The following is a 19,107-nucleotide window of genomic DNA, read 5'->3' as shown; positions in this document are numbered from 1 at the left end:
TCTTTGCATAAAGGGGATCTGTCTAGGTAGCTCAGTGTCAGTGCAAAAAGACTTCTGTGCCATGCACTTCGTCTCCAGCATCCTCAGGTCAGCCATTCCTCATAATTCTTTCAGTCACCGGATCCACTATTGTTGCCATCTTCCCACTTCTTTATCAGGACATTTCTCATCATTGTTATCTGGACATTCCTCCTCATTGTTATCTGGATATTCCTCCTCATTGTTATCCGGATATTCCTCATCATTTTTATCTGGACATTCATCCTTGTTATCTATTATTATTTTGCCTGTCTTTTCCTCAAAGAAGTATTTGAGTCCCTGTATGAAATCTTTTATTAAACCCGCTCGTTTTAACCCTACTGCTGCTGCCTCGTCTCCAGTCCCTGATCACCACACGACCCCATCAGAACCTTTAACCGTGACAGCTGGAGATGAGGGTCCATATATTGATGCAAGAAAAGCTTTGGATGCTGCAGTCTGCTGTAACAGCCAGGAAGAAAAAAACTCCTGTGAACAGCACTAGACATCTGCAAATGCTGTGGGCCTTTTTTGGAGGTTTATTTGCAACTACAGTAATTGTATGCTAATTTTTAAATAAATAAGTTAAAATTAATTTTTTTATTATTGAATGTAGCTTATTTTAACACTTTTCATGCATATTTTAAGTATTTTTCATGCATATTTGCATGCATATGTCAAGCTTTTTATGTGGCATATAATCCTGTCTCTACTAATGAGTGATCATGGGGGAAGGTGCAGAAGCATGGTGCAGAAGCATGCATTGACTTTCAAACTGTACCACAGGGCAGCAGGTGCCTACTGTAGCATGGGAACAATACAGTACCATGTGAATAGCGCATACTAAATACAGTATCTTTATTAAGTTAAAACTCTTCAGAAAATGACACTGCTTTGTCTGCTATTGCAATCCCAGATTGAGTACACAATGTAGGGACAAACACACAATAGGGTGAACATAGTCATTTTGCAACATTGATAGTAGTTCTTCACTTACTCATGTGACTATGCACAAAGGAGCTGGGGGAGGTGTTTTGCTACAGACATACTGTTTACAGTAAACAGTGAGCTCAATGGGAATGATCGTGGGGGAAGGTGCAGAAGCATGCATTGACTTTCAAACTCAATCTGTACCAACGACATGCATAACCGAAAAGATGTGGAATTTAATCCAAGTACTCTTTAGATAAAAAACGTACTCTTTCCCTAAAGTACGTACTCTTTCCCTAAAGTACGTACTCTCCCTAAAGTTAGGACTTTTACCTGAAGTGGGACATTTACTTGTGCGAAAAACCCCATTCTTTGCAACACAGTATGTAACGACAATAACTGTATCATGTACATGGCCACCTGCCATTGTTAATTTTTTTGTGCAAAAGGCAAAAGGAATTTGCAAAACACCAAATTACTTTATTGATTAAAAAATGAAAAAAAAAAAAAAGTAGTACGTTTAAAAAAAAAAAAACCTGTACCACACTGTGGATCGAACCAGTATTGCTGCTAGCAGTACACAGTAACTGTGTCTTTAACCGCTAGGCCACAGAAACCTGTGATCTCAGCTGCTCCATTGGTGTATAATATACTGTATAGTCAAGTATGAGACATGCCCAGTAGATTGCGCTGTTTTCATGGCGCAGTACAGCATAATGATAGACACCTCCGTAAATAATATACCATGTGAAAGTTTCCAGCATTAGTAAAGGTTAGCATGGATTCCATATTTATGCAGTAGCAATCTGTACCAACAACATGTATAACTGATATCTCCTGCAAATTTAATCCAAGAACTTTCCTTAAAGTAAGTACTCTTTCCCTAAATTAAGGACTTTTACCTGAAGTGGAAAATTTACTCTTGCGAGAAAAAAAACGTTCTCTGTATCTTACAGTATGTAACGACAATAACTGTATCATGTACATTGCAGCCTGCCATTGTTATTTTTTTTTGTGCAAAAGGAATTTGCAAAGCACCAAATTACTTTATTGATTTAAAAAAAAAAAAAATAGTGCATTTAAAAAAAAGTAAAGGTTAGCATGGATTCCATATTTATACAGTAGCAATCTGTACCAATGACATGTATATCTGATCATATCTCCTCCTGCGAATTTAATCCAAGAACTCTTTCTGTAAAGTAAGTACTCTTTCCCTAAATTAAGGATTTTTACATGAAGTGGAAAATTTACTCTTGCGAAAATAAAAACGTTCTTTGTAACTTACAGTATGTAATGACAATAACTGTATCATGTACATTGCAGCCTGCCATTGTTATTTTTTTTGTGCAAAAGGAATTTGCAAAGCACCAAATTACTTTATTGATTTAAAAAAAAAAAAAAAAAAATAATGCATTTAAAAAAAAAGTAAAGGTTAGCATGGATTCCATATTTATACAGTAGCAATCTGTACCAATGACATGTATATCTGATCATATCTCCTCCTGCGAATTTAATCCAAGAACTCTTTCTGTAAAGTAAGTACTCTTTCCCTAAATTAAGGACTTTAACCTGAAGTGGAAAATTTACTCTTGCGAGAAAAAAAACGTTCTCTGTATCTTACAGTATGTAACGACAATAACTGTATCATGTACATTGCAGCCTGCCATTGTTATTTTTTTTGTGCAAAAGGAATTTGCAAAGCACCAAATTACTTTATTGATTAAAAAAAAAAAAAAAAAAATAGTGCATTTAAAAAAAAAATAAAAGTTAGCATGGATTCCATATTTATACAGTAGCAATCTGTACCAATGACATGTATATCTGATCATATCTCCTCCTGCGAATTTAATCCAAGAACTCTTTCTGTAAAGTAAGTACTCTTTCCCTAAATTAAGGATTTTTACATGAAGTGGAAAATTTACTCTTGCGAAAATAAAAACGTTCTTTGTAACTTACAGTATGTAATGACAATAACTGTATCATGTAAATTGCAGCCTGCCATTGTTAATTTTTTTGTGCAAAAGGAATTTGCAAAGCACCAAATTACTTTATTGATTTAAAAAAAAAAAAATAATGCATTTAAAAAAAAAGTAAAGGTTAGCATGGATTCCATATTTATACAGTAGCAATCTGTACCAATGACATGTATATCTGATCATATCTCCTCCTGCGAATTTAATCCAAGAACTCTTTCTGTAAAGTAAGTACTCTTTCCCTAAATTAAGGACTTTAACCTGAAGTGGAAAATTTACTCTTGCGAGAAAAAAAACGTTCTCTGTATCTTACAGTATGTAACGACAATAACTGTATCATGTACATTGCAGCCTGCCATTGTTATTTTTTTTGTGCAAAAGGAATTTGCAAAGCACCAAATTACTTTATTGATTAAAAAAAAAAAAAAAAAAATAGTGCATTTAAAAAAAAAGTAAAGGTTAGCATGGATTCCATATTTATACAGTAGCAATCTGTACCAATGACATGTATATCTGATCATATCTCCTCCTGCGAATTTAATCCAAGAACTCTTTCTGTAAAGTAAGTACTCTTTCCCTAAATTAAGGACTTTAACCTGAAGTGGAAAATTTACTCTTGCGAGAAAAAAAACGTTCTCTGTATCTTACAGTATGTAACGACAATAACTGTATCATGTACATTGCAGCCTGCCATTGTTAATTTTTTTGTGCAAAAGGAATTTGCAAAGCACCAAATTACTTTATTGATTTAAAAAAAAAAAAAAAAAAATAATGCATTTAAAAAAAAAGTAAAGGTTAGCATGGATTCCATATTTATACAGTAGCAATCTGTACCAATGACATGTATATCTGATCATATCTCCTCCTGCGAATTTAATCCAAGAACTCTTTCTGTAAAGTAAGTACTCTTTCCCTAAATTAAGGATTTTTACATGAAGTGGAAAATTTACTCTTGCGAAAATAAAAACGTTCTTTGTAACTTACAGTATGTAATGACAATAACTGTATCATGTAAATTGCAGCCTGCCATTGTTAATTTTTTTGTGCAAAAGGAATTTGCAAAGCACCAAATTACTTTATTGATTTAAAAAAAAAAAAAAAAAAATAATGCATTTAAAAAAAAAGTAAAGGTTAGCATGGATTCCATATTTATACAGTAGCAATCTGTACCAATGACATGTATATCTGATCATATCTCCTCCTGCGAATTTAATCCAAGAACTCTTTCTGTAAAGTAAGTACTCTTTCCCTAAATTAAGGACTTTAACCTGAAGTGGAAAATTTACTCTTGCGAGAAAAAAAACGTTCTCTGTATCTTACAGTATGTAACGACAATAACTGTATCATGTACATTGCAGCCTGCCATTGTTATTTTTTTTGTGCAAAAGGAATTTGCAAAGCACCAAATTACTTTATTGATTAAAAAAAAAAAAAAAAAAATAGTGCATTTAAAAAAAAAATAAAAGTTAGCATGGATTCCATATTTATACAGTAGCAATCTGTACCAATGACATGTATATCTGATCATATCTCCTCCTGCGAATTTAATCCAAGAACTCTTTCTGTAAAGTAAGTACTCTTTCCCTAAATTAAGGATTTTTACATGAAGTGGAAAATTTACTCTTGCGAAAATAAAAACGTTCTTTGTAACTTACAGTATGTAATGACAATAACTGTATCATGTAAATTGCAGCCTGCCATTGTTAATTTTTTTGTGCAAAAGGAATTTGCAAAGCACCAAATTACTTTATTGATTTAAAAAAAAATAAATAATGCATTTAAAAAAAAAGTAAAGGTTAGCATGGATTCCATATTTATACAGTAGCAATCTGTACCAATGACATGTATATCTGATCATATCTCCTCCTGCGAATTTAATCCAAGAACTCTTTCTGTAAAGTAAGTACTCTTTCCCTAAATTAAGGACTTTAACCTGAAGTGGAAAATTTACTCTTGCGAGAAAAAAAACGTTCTCTGTATCTTACAGTATGTAACGACAATAACTGTATCATGTACATTGCAGCCTGCCATTGTTATTTTTTTTGTGCAAAAGGAATTTGCAAAGCACCAAATTACTTTATTGATTAAAAAAAAAAAAAAAAAAATAGTGCATTTAAAAAAAAAATAAAAGTTAGCATGGATTCCATATTTATACAGTAGCAATCTGTACCAATGACATGTATATCTGATCATATCTCCTCCTGCGAATTTAATCCAAGAACTCTTTCTGTAAAGTAAGTACTCTTTCCCTAAATTAAGGATTTTTACATGAAGTGGAAAATTTACTCTTGCGAAAATAAAAACGTTCTATGTAACTTACAGTATGTAATGACAATAACTGTATCATGTAAATTGCAGCCTGTCATTGTTAATTTTTTTGTGCAAAAGGAATTTGCAAAGCACCAAATTACTTTATTGATTTAAAAAAAAAAAAAATAATGCATTTAAAAAAAGTAAAGGTTAGCATGGATTCCATATTTATACAGTAGCAATCTGTACCAATGACATGTATATCTGATCATATCTCCTCCTGCGAATTTAATCCAAGAACTCTTTCTGTAAAGTAAGTACTCTTTCTTTAAATTAAGGACTTTTACCTGAAGTGGACAATTAACTCTTGCGAGAAAAAAAAAAACGTTCTCTGTATCTTACAGTATGTAATGACAATAACTGTATCATGTACATTGCAGCCTGCCATTGTTATTTTTTTTTGTGCAAAAGGAATTTGCAAAGCACCAAATTACTTTATTGATTTAAAAAAAAAAAAAAAAAAATTGTGCATTTAAAAAAAAAAAAAAAGTTAGCATGGATTCCATATTTATACAGTAGCAATCTGTACCAATGACATGTATATCTGATCATATCTCCTCCTGCGAATTTAATCCAAGAACTCTTTCTGTAAAGTAAGTACTCTTTCCCTAAATTAAGGATTTTTACATGAAGTGGAAAATTTACTCTTGCGAAAATAAAAATGTTCTTTGTAACTTACAGTATGTAACGACAATAACTGTATCATGTAAATTGCAGCCTGCCATTGTTAATTTTTTTGTGCAAAAGGAATTTGCAAAACACCAAATTACTTTATTGATTAAAAAATGAAAAAAAAAAAAGTAGTACGTTTAAAAAAAAAACCTGTACCACACTGTGGATCGAACCAGTATTGCTGCTAGCAGTATACAGTAACTGTGTCTTTAACCGCTAGGCCACAGAAACCTGTGATCTCAGCTGCTCCATTGGTGTACAATATACTGTATAGTCAAGTATGAGACATGCCCAGTAGATTGCGCTGTTTTCATGGCGCAGTACAGCATAATGATAGACACCTAAAATAATGTTTTAAGTAGTCATCCAGCAATAGCAAAGGTTAGCATGGCTTCTGTACCAATTACATAAATGACCATACGTAGCTGCTTCTGCGAGTAAATACAAACACTCTGTCCGTAAAGTAAGGACAAAATCCGTAGTGAAAAGTCGTGGTGGCCACTGTTTTGTAGAAGAGATTTTTACGCATGCGCTGTACTGTTTGGGAAAAGTGACATCTGGTGGTCAATGAGTGTAAGTGCAGGTTACATTTACAAGATTACGTTACGTTATAACGCGATCTATAACGGGACTATAGCGCAAGGAGCAGGCGCGATCCATGCGCGATTTGCATGGCGCACTTTATGCGCAACGCAGCCACGATGTACTTGGGCATAACTGTACCGCATCCTATTGCCATCCCTAAGTTCTTTTCTCTCTCTTCCCTTTTCCCATCAGTACTCATCTCTTTCTCTCCCCCCCCCCCCCCATCCCCCACAGTACTGGCCTCCACTTGTGTGTTTCAATCTTTGTGGCTGTCTGCAACAACTGCATGACATAGAAGCAGGATTGGGCTGCATGATAGGCAAAGGATGGCTTCCTAAAGGAATGCATCTCTCTTTTTATTGAAGCCTGGACAGGCAGTCCCAGATGGAGGAAACACTTCCCAATGGGACTGGCAGGTAGGACTTACAATAGGAAGTCATTGCCAGTCACAGTGAAGCCAGGGCAGTCTCGTTGCTCAATGACACTAAGAGGGTGGCTGCTTTGACCTTGGGGGGGGGATGCAGTCCTGCAACCCAAAGGTAAAATCCACCACAGGTCTAAACTCAAATCTAAATGGCAGTGTAAAAATAAAGTTTCTGACTTCAGGCAAAAGCGGTTAGTATATAACCTGCAAGCAAATAACTAAACAAAAGTATTAACCCTTTGAGTGCAAACATTGATATGAGTTATCCTCAAAATATCCGCTAAAAATTCCAGCGTCTCTCACAGCGACTGTTCTTCTAGTATAAATAAATACAAATGCAGCCAAGTCAATTAATTGAAGCTTAGTTAAGTATTGCACTCAAAAAAAAGAATAATCGTTATGAGCAACACTGGCAATTTTAACGGATATTTTGAGGATCTCTCACAGCAACGGCACTCAAAGAGTTAACACCACTTGCAGAATCTGCCCCATAGTGCATTTGTGCTCGAGAAGGCAGCTTTCAAAGTACCACTGCAAACCTTTGGCTTAATTTGTTGTTCTTATTTGTTTAGCAGCAAGTGTATAATGAACAAAAAATGTATACTCTTGAAGTTTTACGATTTTGAACTTTTTATTTCAAATAACTATTACACACAGAGTAAAATTAATTATATTTTCAGTGCATTTCTGTGTGATTAATTGCTTTTCGAAAAATACATTATGTCACAGTTTAGTAATATGCCATTTCTGAATAAATGTAATTTAAATACAATTTTGAAACAGAAATATTACCGTGCCTACACACAATTAATTCGACAGTGGATCCATGTACATTAGTTTTCAAATTTACTTACTAAAAAGATGAAAATCCCATGCGAATCTGTAAGAGTGCGCTCATCCAATTTAATGATTCTCGCCTCTGTATACCACATATACACAGTGTAAGTGAAAGCAACTTATTTAACAGCGCTGTCTCTCTGGGATGCAAAAATGTCAATGTTTGAAAAGTAATTTGATGTATTACTGATTTAATATGCCAAAGGTTGTCATACAGAAACCTAACAAGCTTATTCAAACTAGCAGCTCCACAAATTGCCAAATGCATTATTGCTTTTGTCTGCTGGAAAGAGAGACAGATGTTGAGTAGGTGGAATCTTTTTCATTAGTAAATTAACTCTATGTTCTCCCACTTTTACAGCGATTCTAAAAAGAAAGTTCAGAAAAGTAATAGCTATGTTGACAAAATAAACAGAATTAAAATAGAATTTTTGGTATATTATTTATGTTTTGTTTTTTTCAGCAGGTGTATGTCTGGTCAATTATTATTTTTATTTAATAGCAGAAATACAAGTAAAATGTAGGTTCTTGCAACGCATGGCATGGAGAATATCATTATAAATATAAATTTCAAAAATATATATATATATTTGGGCAGTACGGATGGTGTAATGGTTAGCATTACTGCCTCACAGCACTGTGCAGAGTTTGTATATTCTCCCCGTACTTGCATGGGTTTCCTCTGGGTACTCCGGTTTCCTCCCAAATTCCAAAAATATACTGGTAGGCTAATTGGCTCCCAACAAATTAACCCTAGAATGTCTCTGCGTGCGTGTACATGTTGTAGGGAATATATATTATAATCTCCACTGTGGCAGGGACTGATGTGAATGTTCAAATATTCTCTGGAAAGTGCTGCGGAATATGTGTGTGTGCTATATAAAAAACTGTTGATAATAAATAAATATATAGCTTTGATACAATTGACTCTCGGGGGTTGATTTAGTACTCATTCATTTTCATTTGATTTTGCAAAATGTAGATTACTAAGGAAAAACTTACTGAAAACCAACAAACAAAATCGAACATCAGAAAATCCATCCTCCGGCAGAAATACAAGCTGGATGTCCCCCATCACTTCCGGAGTCTAAAACACATACATACATACATACATACAATCTGTATTATGCACCTATAATTTTACAAATTATCTTTATTATATGTTTTATATATTTTTATTTTTTATATTATACCAGCATGATATATATCATAATAAATATTTGCTAATGTGAACTCTGACCTGTTCGCCTAAGGTCATGTTTTCTTATTGAGGGGTAGATGTATGAAGCAGTGATAAGGGAGTTGAAGTGAGCCAGAGGAGAAAGGGCCCATGGCAACCAATCAGCTGCTCTGTATAATTTTATATTATGCAAATAACATATGTTAATTCAGTGCTGATTGGTTGCCCTGGGCCACTTTTCCTCTGCCTCACTTCTCCTCCCTTATTACTGCTTCATACCTCTACCCCTTAGATTCATATCTGATTTATGGCAGTATTCAATCCCGGGTCACGACTGTCAGGCCGGCCGACAGTCATGACCCGGTCCCGTTCTTGTCCTGCCCGACTGCAGCTCGGCAGACGGGATTCAATGTCCAGCCTACCAAACATTGAAAAGGGGGCGTGGCTTCAAGATACAGCCATGGATTGTTGCGATACGGCCAGAAGCTCAACAATCCATAGCCGTTCTCGTCAGAACGAGCCCTACTGCTTCTAAAATAGGGTTCGTTCTGCCGAGATGCCTGTTCAATGCTGTCAGGAAAGACAGCATTGACTAGGCACCCGCCGCTATTTCTCCCGTCGAAAATAGCTGTGGGGTATTGAATACCCCCATAGTATTACTACAAATAGTTAAAACATTACATTAAATTAATACATTTTCAAGAGTATTACATAGGAAGCATTTTTGGTGATGTTTTTTTTTTTTACGTGAATGATATCCATCGTTGGTTAAATGCTTTCTAATGCTTTTTTTAATGCAGTTAATGCATTGCCAGTAACCAGTCAACAGACAGTGATCTGAAACGTAAAAGACCATACCACAGAGTCTTCCTGATCTGTATCCGTATACCATTATTTACATGCCAAGCACAGCGTTTTAGTGCACAGATGGCGGTTATGTGAGCACACATAAATTTAGCTGCATAACGATCAGTCAGGGTAAAATTATAAATAAGTAGAAATCTTTCAAGCAAATCAGATCATTGTAAAATAAAAATGTGCTGCATTGCATTGTGCATTGATAGTTGAAAAAGCAAAATGGTGTGGCAACTCAGCAAATGGGTCTGCAGAATATTTTCCTGAACAGTCTGTTACTACCATGATTTTTCCGGGAAAATGACTGGCACATCTATATAAATTATATATTATATATAATTATATTAATTCACTGACAGGAAGTGACTGGGGCAGGAGGCTGGAGTTACAGGGGCTAAGAGGCTGGAGTGACATGTAGCAGGTGGCTGGAGCGATGGGGGGTGGGGCAAGAAGATTGGCCTGAAGAAGATCTATTAATGTCGTGAGATTAAGCCGTCCATGTCTAATGAGTCAGAGCATGGTGGTGGTGGGGTTGAGAGGGTCTCTCTCACCTTCTGCCCGGCTTAGCAGAGGAAGGAGTGGATAGAAGCCCTGTGCATGAGCACAGTGTCTATTCATTGTAGATAGAGCACCAGGCATGCGACAAACACAGTGGGTATGGTTCACAGGCATGGCCTTTCATGCAAGGCAATGCTTCTTACCATGAGGCTATATCCCATTTTCAGGTGTGCAGAGATCCTGATCCAATGCCTGATTAACCATCAGTCTGAATAACCTACAGCCTAGGATGACTGGACTGGAAGGGGTGGGGCACCTTGCAGGTGACAGCCAAGGATTAAAATGCTTATTAGCTATCACCCATCCTGATGTATTGTGGGGGGTAAAGTTCTTAAGGTGACTGCCAGATGGCTTTTCCAATGTAACTTACTGATGGCACCATCAACATGCCAATTGTATAACCTTTGTTACATTAGAACCAGAATCATCTTTATTGGCCAGGTATACTTGCGTATGCTTGGAATTTTTGGTGGTAACAGTGCAGCATCAATCAGGGAACACAAAGGGGGTGGGAAGAGAGGCATAAACATACATCACATACATTTTACATGTATCTAGAAAAGTTCGAGTTAGTATTTAGTATTTGGTATGTTCAATACGGTTTAGTTGGTGGACAGCTATTGGGAAGAAGCCTTTTGTAGTTCTTGTCGTCTTTGCTGGGATGGACCTAAAACGTCTGCCTGACGGAAGGGGTTCAAACAGGTTGTGGCCGGGGTGTAGCTTGTCCACCAAGATCTTTCCTGCACGCTTATTGACCCTGGCTAGGTATAGTTCTTGGACAGTGGGGAGCTCCGCCCCAATGATCTTTTCTGCCATCCTCACCACTCTTTGCAACCTTCGCCTGTCATTCTCGTTTGCTCCTCCGAACCAGATTGTGATCGAGGAGCAAAGGACAGACTCTACATGAACATGGGCAGTATAAATGGGATCAGTATGAAATCCCAGCGGTCGGAATCCCGACCGATTTTGACCGCATCCCATATAAATTGTGAATCCCTGAGCACCCATTCGTGTTTGTTTAACGGCATTACAAGGGGATCTACATGTGTATTAGCCTTGGGCACCTGGATCCTTTAATCGGGCCCTGTCCCAATCTTAAACGGTAAAGAAAAACCTATAAACAGTAGGACTACATTCAGAAATGTTTTCTATTGCCACTTTGAAATCACAGTGTGCCCCTGATTATGCTAGTCTACTTTCTTTGGTCATAAAATATATATTCTAATGATACCTGCAGTTTCACTATTTAGCAGAGGAGGCTCCAGAGGAGGGGCTGCAAAACAATTCAAAATTTAAATAGGGGAGCCACACCCACTACCAATTCCAACTGACTCACTGGCAGTGGGTGTCCCCCCTATTTAAACTTTAAATTGTACTGCCGCAACTGCTATTGTCTTTTGGAGCTGCTCTCCTGTTCTCTTTATCTGAGATTCCATGTATCTGTTTGTTACAGAGTGTGCCTTTCTTGTTGATAGTAGTCAAACTTCCTTTTCCCAGTTGTATTTCATTCTATTAAAATGTACATAGAGTGTTTTATTTTTTTCTTAAATGAACAAAAGAGATATAATTTTTAAGGAACCCTCAGAAGCAAACAAACTATAAGAAATGTAAGAAGTTTACATATAAAGTACAAAGGAAACAGCTTTTGGTATTATTCATCTGACATTCTGTACAGAAAACGAATGCTAAATAACTGGTGGGTATTTGTGGAATTGTTGTACAAATGATTCATGAGATGTCTGCAAGATTACTCACAACACTCAGCTTATTTAGCTTTCAAATGCAAATAGGATGTTGCTTTAATAGAACTGTCATATTGCTGCTGAATTATACCCCTTTCAGACCGCACTTAAAAACCGGTTGCTCATTAAACATTCACTGCGCTTCACCCCCTGGAGCCCCCCGCTACAGGGGGGCTCCAGGGGGAGCCCCATAAAAAGTGTCTTTCGGAAAATGGCTGCCCCATAGGAAAAACTGTCTTTCGTATGGGGGCAGCTATTTTCCGAAAGTCACTTTTCTTATAAGACAGTTTTTTTAAACAGGTTTTCCTATGGGGCAACCATTTTCCGAAAGACACTTTTTTTTACAAGTGCAATGCATCCGTCCATACTGCCGGGATCCTCAAAGTGTCGCAGGAGGTACCGGCTGCACAAGGGGGGAGGGGGGTGTTTTCCTTAAACACATGGGGGGGGGGGTTCCTTAAACACATTGGGGGGGGCGCGGGTTGTGTGTGTGTCTTAACCGGTGGAGGGGGGGCGGGTTGTGTGTGTGTGTGTTAACCCGCGGGGGGGGGGGGGCGCGCGCTGAAGGCGCAACTGGCTTTGACCCTGTATTTGGAAAGCTTCCAAAAACGGGTCTGCCCGTCTCAAAAAAACACCACTTAAACGGTAATATACCGTTTAAGAGATGCGTTGTGAAAGGGGTTTTACCTGGCAGACCTGTTTTTGGAAACGTTTTCAAATACAGGGTCAAAGCCAGTTATGTGGACTGAAAGCAGCATTACTATCTCTCTTAAGCCCTGTACACACGCTTAGATTTTTCCCTGTTTTCGATTCCATTTTGCTTATAGAAGCAAAATCGAATCCACATCGAATGGTTTTTAGGACATTTTCGATCTGCATTCGATTCGATGCGCGCTCCCGTTTTCTCAAAATCAAATAGAAAAAGCTACTGTGCAGCCAAGGAAATCTCGAATTCGATCCAGTTAATCAAATGAGTACATTATGCCTACATTGTAAAATCGAAATCGAATGCAAAAGTACAGATCTAATGCCAAATCGAATGGGATGATCTAATGCCAGATCGAATAGAAAATCAAATCTAACATCAAATCTAAAGCAAATCTAAGCGTGTGTACAGGGCTTAACAATGACCTGCATGTGTCTAAGGAGTCTATTTATGAAGCCCATAACAACACACAGAGGCATAGGGAGGGCAGAGCCAGTGGAGCATACGCTCCGGGTGCCAAAGGGGCGCAGGACGCCGCCCCCCCCCCCCTCCGCAAATAAGTCGGCAATCACACAGGAAGCCCACTGCCCAGTGTGCGCCTGCCCGCAGCCCGGCGCCCACACCTGCCTGCTCACCCGGTCCCCTGGCGTCGGCGCGGCGAAACTCGGTGACACCACGCATGTCACGGGATCTTCTCCCTGCCCTGGCCAAAGCTGCTGCTGCTCGGGCCGTCTCCCACGCAGCGCTGCGCAGCAGAAATTTCCTCCCCTGCTACACAGTCACTCCCTCCTCCCTGGCTGGAACCGCGTCATCACTTTCCAAGCGCTGGCTGTAGCCTGGAGGAGGAGGCTGAGTGCTTTCTGATGCCGCCCTGCTGTCTCTCAAGATGGATAAATGTTTTTAAATAAATATAAATAATCATGGGAATGATCATGGGGTGTGGGGGATTGGTGAGGGGGGGGGGTGAATCTCTCTGCTTTCGTTTTTAAATAAAGATAAATAATCATGGGAATGTTCATGGGGTGTGGGGGATTGATGAGGGTGGGGGGTGAATCTCTCTGCTTTCGTTTTTAAATAAAAATAAATAATAATGGGAATGATCATGGGGTTTGGGGGATTGGTGGGGGGAGGGGGGGTGAATCATTCACCTCCCCCCCCCCTCCAATCCCCCAAACCCCATGATCATTCCCATGATTATTTATCTTTATTTAAAAACTAAAATCCACCATGAGAGAGACAGCAGGGACCAGGGCTGCCGAGAGCGGGGGGAGTGGGTACTAATAACCTGGGCCCAGGCTTGCTGGAGGGGCCCGGCGGGGGCCCTGGTTGGACCCCCACCCTTCCCCCTCCCCCTGCAACAGCACACACCAACAACAGGTGCTGTACTGACAGCAGGCTCAGCATGAGCGTCTCACTGACAGCATGAGAGCTCATGCTGAGCCTTCTGTCAGCACAGCACATGTTGTAGGTGTGTGCTGCTGCTGAGGGGGGAACAACAACAATAATACTCCCCCCTTGAGTGTTTTTTCACCCCCTGCTTAACATTTTGAGGGTGTGGCCTAATCATGGGAGGTGGCCACACCTCCCATGATTAGGCCACGCTCCATAAATTTTACTGGGGCCCGGCATATCTCTCAGCGGCCTGATAGGAGCTGCAGTCTTCACCATTTACCAAGCTTAGCCTTTCAGAGATTTTCTCTGACAGCAAAAAAACAAAGGTGGTAGCAGCGCTAAAAGTTATTTAAAAGAGAATTGGATGATCTTTACAAAAGATATACATGAATACAATAAAAATAATTGGCATATATAAAATATAATTAATAATAAACGCCCAATTTGACACTATACTTGGCAGCAATAGGAGAGTCCGTTCCTAGTATGGCCAGGTTTATCTCTGACAGCTATCCTCAGATGGCATTATCTGTTCTAACACTATGGGGAGAGAATCATCAGATGGATATTCTAAACCATACCTAGCAGCTGTAACGCTACACACCCCCTGGTTATTGCAGATTTGTTAAACACACGTGTTGCCTTAGGGGGACTCAGAACCCCCCAAAAATGCAAAATACAGTCACCTCATGGCAGCACAATTATGAGAAGCTAAAGGATTAGTGAGTTTATAAGAAAGAAGCAAAAACTATGGGTTTAAAATAGTTACACTGGTGAAAGATGTTAACTAAATACTAGAAAGTGTACATGATTCAGCGGATCCGACGTTTACCTGTTCAGTAGATCTGGCAGGTGTTACAGTTCGGGGTCTGACTGATGTGGAAGTGCATGACTGTTTACCGATTACCTCGGCATTCGACTGGGCGGGACACATGACAACACTGACCAATTCCAGTCTTGGCCACTGTCAGCCAATCAGCAGACACCAGTTGGTATAAAGGTTAATTTCACATGGGTCTGATGCCAGTGCAACACTATCCTTCAACTAGTCTGCAGCAGTGTTCTATGTTCCCACCATCTGATCGGAATGTAATTCAGTCCTCAGCTGGAAGTATTTCTTCAGTCTTCAGCTCCAGTCTGGTCAATCCGGTTAATCCTCTGGAATTATATTTCTTGGTCTTCAGCTCCAATCCAGTCAATCAAGTTATTCCTCTGAATTTATAATTCTTTAGTCTTCAGCTCCAGTCCACTCATTCCAGTTTCAATCCTGGAACTATTCTTTACGTCTTCAGCTTCAGTCCAGTCACTCCAGTTACTCACCTGGAAATATATTTCATCAATCTCCAGCTCTCTCCTTTGGTCTTCATGCTGTCTCCATTGATGCACAAGCAATACATAAAACTAGCTAAATTACAACTCTCAAGTTCCAATCCAGGGAGTCCTCAAGACTTTTGTGACAAATAGTAGAACATTTTAAAAGGTTACAAAAATGCTAAACAAATATTATAGTGAGCTACCTCAAGCAAACCTGGCAACACCAACCCAAGGGGAGCCATGCCCCAAATTCATCCCTAAAAGTGATTGTATCACTTTTATAGGACTTACTCTCACTTTGCCTTTAGTTTCAATATGCTGTCTGTAAATACTAGATTATTATTATTATTATTATTATTATTAATAATAATTTTATTTATATAGCGCTCTTTCACCAATAGGACTCAAGATGCTTTTTTTTTTTTTTTGTTTACTTTTAATATTCTTTATTTCGTTTACAATTTAAACAAATTCACATACAAAAAAAAAAAAAAAAAAACATAACAGATGCCATTATTGCATAGTAACAATATTACATACTTTGAAAAAAATATTACATACAGTACATTAATTCACAATCCTATGTGCATTCACCTAGCTCACTCCTTATACACTGTCAATTCCTACGCTGATTATAAAACCCTTCGGTAAACGTGTTCTTATAAACGTTCACCCTGTATATCTTTAGATACTCCCGTTGGCGAGAGTGCCGGAGTGCTCGCTGTTCCTATGGTTCCTTTAGGGATGGGGGGGGAGGGAGTTTCCCCTTCTTTGTAAATTTATCGTATCTATTGCTCTTTTTTTTGTGTCAGTGAAAAATTATTATTTTGAGACATTCTTACATAGTAGCTACATTTATCTCTTAGTAATTTCTAGTTTATTTGTGCTCTTAAAGTGCTTGTGCATACATAGAGAAGGAGGAAGAAAAAAAATACATACATATACATATCTATATATACACTGTTTCCCCCTTCCTTTCTAAATTTATCTTCAACTAGCCACCTGCTGCTCTATGGCCTTATAGCAGTGAACGGTTATTAATTTATGTCGTGTTTGTATCGTGCTTATATAGTGGATATATTTATCTTTTGATAATTTCTAATATATTTGTGCCCTTTATAATACTTGTGTATATATCAGTATTAGTGCCTTATAGCTATATTTATAGCTATTGATAGTGTGCCATATAAAGTGTCAACTAATTATTGGAGCAAAAATAAAAAGGGGGGAGACCCCATTAAGAGGCATAGTCCATCTGTTTTCCTATATTGTCCCTTCACTCCCCCCTCTCCGGATTATATTGCACCCATGCCCTATCGCCCACCAGGGGATCGTACATTGCCGAAGAACACCATAAGTCCCATTTAGCGTGATATCTATTCATAGCTTTGCGTTCTTTACACATAAATTTCTCATGTCTGTGCACTTCATTAACTAGCGCTCTCCACTTCATCAATTCAGGGTTTTTATCTGAGAACCAGACCCGAGCCCTTAGCTAGCGTGCAAAGACATTCAATGCAGGTGTATGTATCCCTAGAACATAGATCTGACATACCGGCTCCAAGTATACAGACCTTTGAGCTAAACTGTAACCCGATAGGGGCTATATACTCAATATCTTGCCAAACCTTCCTCCAAAACAGTTGTATCTCTGGGCATTCCCAGAGTAAATGCCAGAACCCTGCCTGCCCTGCCTTGCACCTTGGGCATCTGTCATTTGTTCTTAATTGGTGCTTATGCATCCTTGCCGGAGACCAGAAGACCCTATGCAGGATAAAGAAATAGATTTGTTGGTACCTAATGTTTGCGGTAGCGTTTTTTTATCGAGGCCTTTGCTTGATTCCACTGTTCTATTGTAAGGGGGCCTAGATCCTGTTCCCATTTCTCTTTCAGGTGGCATAGCTGTTCCTGATGTCATTTCCCATTCATGTTAGCATAGAGATATGAAACCTGGCCTCTATTGCGTAAATTACCCAGAGCTACTTTTATCGGGGATGAGTAAATTTCAAGTGTAAGCCCCCCAAATTGTGCGGTAATAGCATGTCGCAGCTGTAGGTATCTATAAAATTCTTTACTCGGATATCCCACTCACGTTGGAGCTGTTTGAGTTGTCCTATATTGTTAATCCCCCTGCTTTTCCATATGCTATCTTTGGAGATTTTCTAGAGTTCGGGGTATTTATTTTTATACCAAAGTGGCGAATCGGTTTCCGTACCTCTACAGTTATACATCGCATGTACTTGCCTCCAGACTAAAATTGCTTGGCGAATTATTGCTGGGAGTTTATTTATTTTTTCCCCAGATAAGAGTAGTTGTAGGGGTGGATCTGTCCAGGAACATTGTTCCTCTAAGAAAGCCTGCAAAATGTGGTCGCAATTGGAGATCCAGCCACTCAGGTTTGCTAGCTGTGATGCTAAATAGTCATTTCTGAAGTTCGGGAGAGACAGGCCTCCCTGCTCCTTTGATCTGCACAAAGTTTTTAGTGCAACCCGAGGAGGTCTGTTCTTCCAAACAAAAGAAGTAACTATGGAATCAATAGTTGAAAAAACCCTTTTCGGCACATATACTGGTGAATTCTGCCATACGTACAGATATTTTGGTTGGATTATCATTTTTATCATATTTATGCGGCCAGTAACTGTTATGGGAAGTTTCTTCCAGATATTGAATCTGTTCTTAAATTCCTCCGTTATTGGGTCTACATTAAATGATACATAATCTTTAACACTCGGGGACACCCATATCCCAAGGTATTCAAATTTTAGGGTCCATTTTAACTGGCAACTATTTTGGTGATCTAGGGGAATTAAACCTGACAAAGGTATTATATTGGATTTTGAAGTATGAACCAAAGTCGTCCACCACCTTCAACAGTGTCTGTAGAGACTCATCAGCGTCAGCCAAAAACAGGAGCATATCATCCGTATAAAGGGCTATTTTATCCTCATAGTCCATTATTTTTATCCCCTTTATCTGGTCTGTAGCTCGTATCACGGATGCTAATGGCTCAATTGCTATTGCAAAAAGGGCCGGTGATAAGGGGCAGCCTTGTCTTGTTCCTCTATAGAGCTTAAAGGTGTTTGAACTATATCCATTCACTGAGGTTCTAGCTATTGGTGAATCATAAAATAATTTCAGCCAGGCAATAAATCTCGGTCCAAATGCATATCTATGCAAAACTGCCCAGAGATATTGCCATTCCACTGTGTCGAAAGCCTTTGCTGCATCCAAGGACACAACAAAGGCTCCCGAGGCCTTTCCCTGCTCCCTCTGCAGATGATAAAATAATCTGTGAAGGTTCTGGGTGGTAGATCTCCCTGGCATAAACCCTGTTTGATCTGGGTGGATTATTACATTTATAATAAAATTCAATCTTAGCGCAAGGATTTTGGCCATGATTTTAACGTCTGTATTCAACAGAGATATTGGCCTGTATGATTCAGGGAGCATTAAGTTCTTATCCTTTTTTGGTATTACAATTATTCTAGACTCCAGCATTGATGGGGGGAGGGCACCCCATTCCAGTAATGAATTAAACAGGTCCGTTAAGTATGGCACAAAGAAGTCAGCATATAGTTTATATACTTCTACCGGGATCCCGTCACAACCAG

This window comes from Crinia signifera, chromosome 1, assembly GCF_055691185.1.
Source record: "Crinia signifera chromosome 1, ASM5569118v1, whole genome shotgun sequence".
Lineage (NCBI taxonomy): Eukaryota > Metazoa > Chordata > Amphibia > Anura > Myobatrachidae > Crinia > Crinia signifera.
This window is presented reverse-complemented; position numbering follows the sequence as displayed.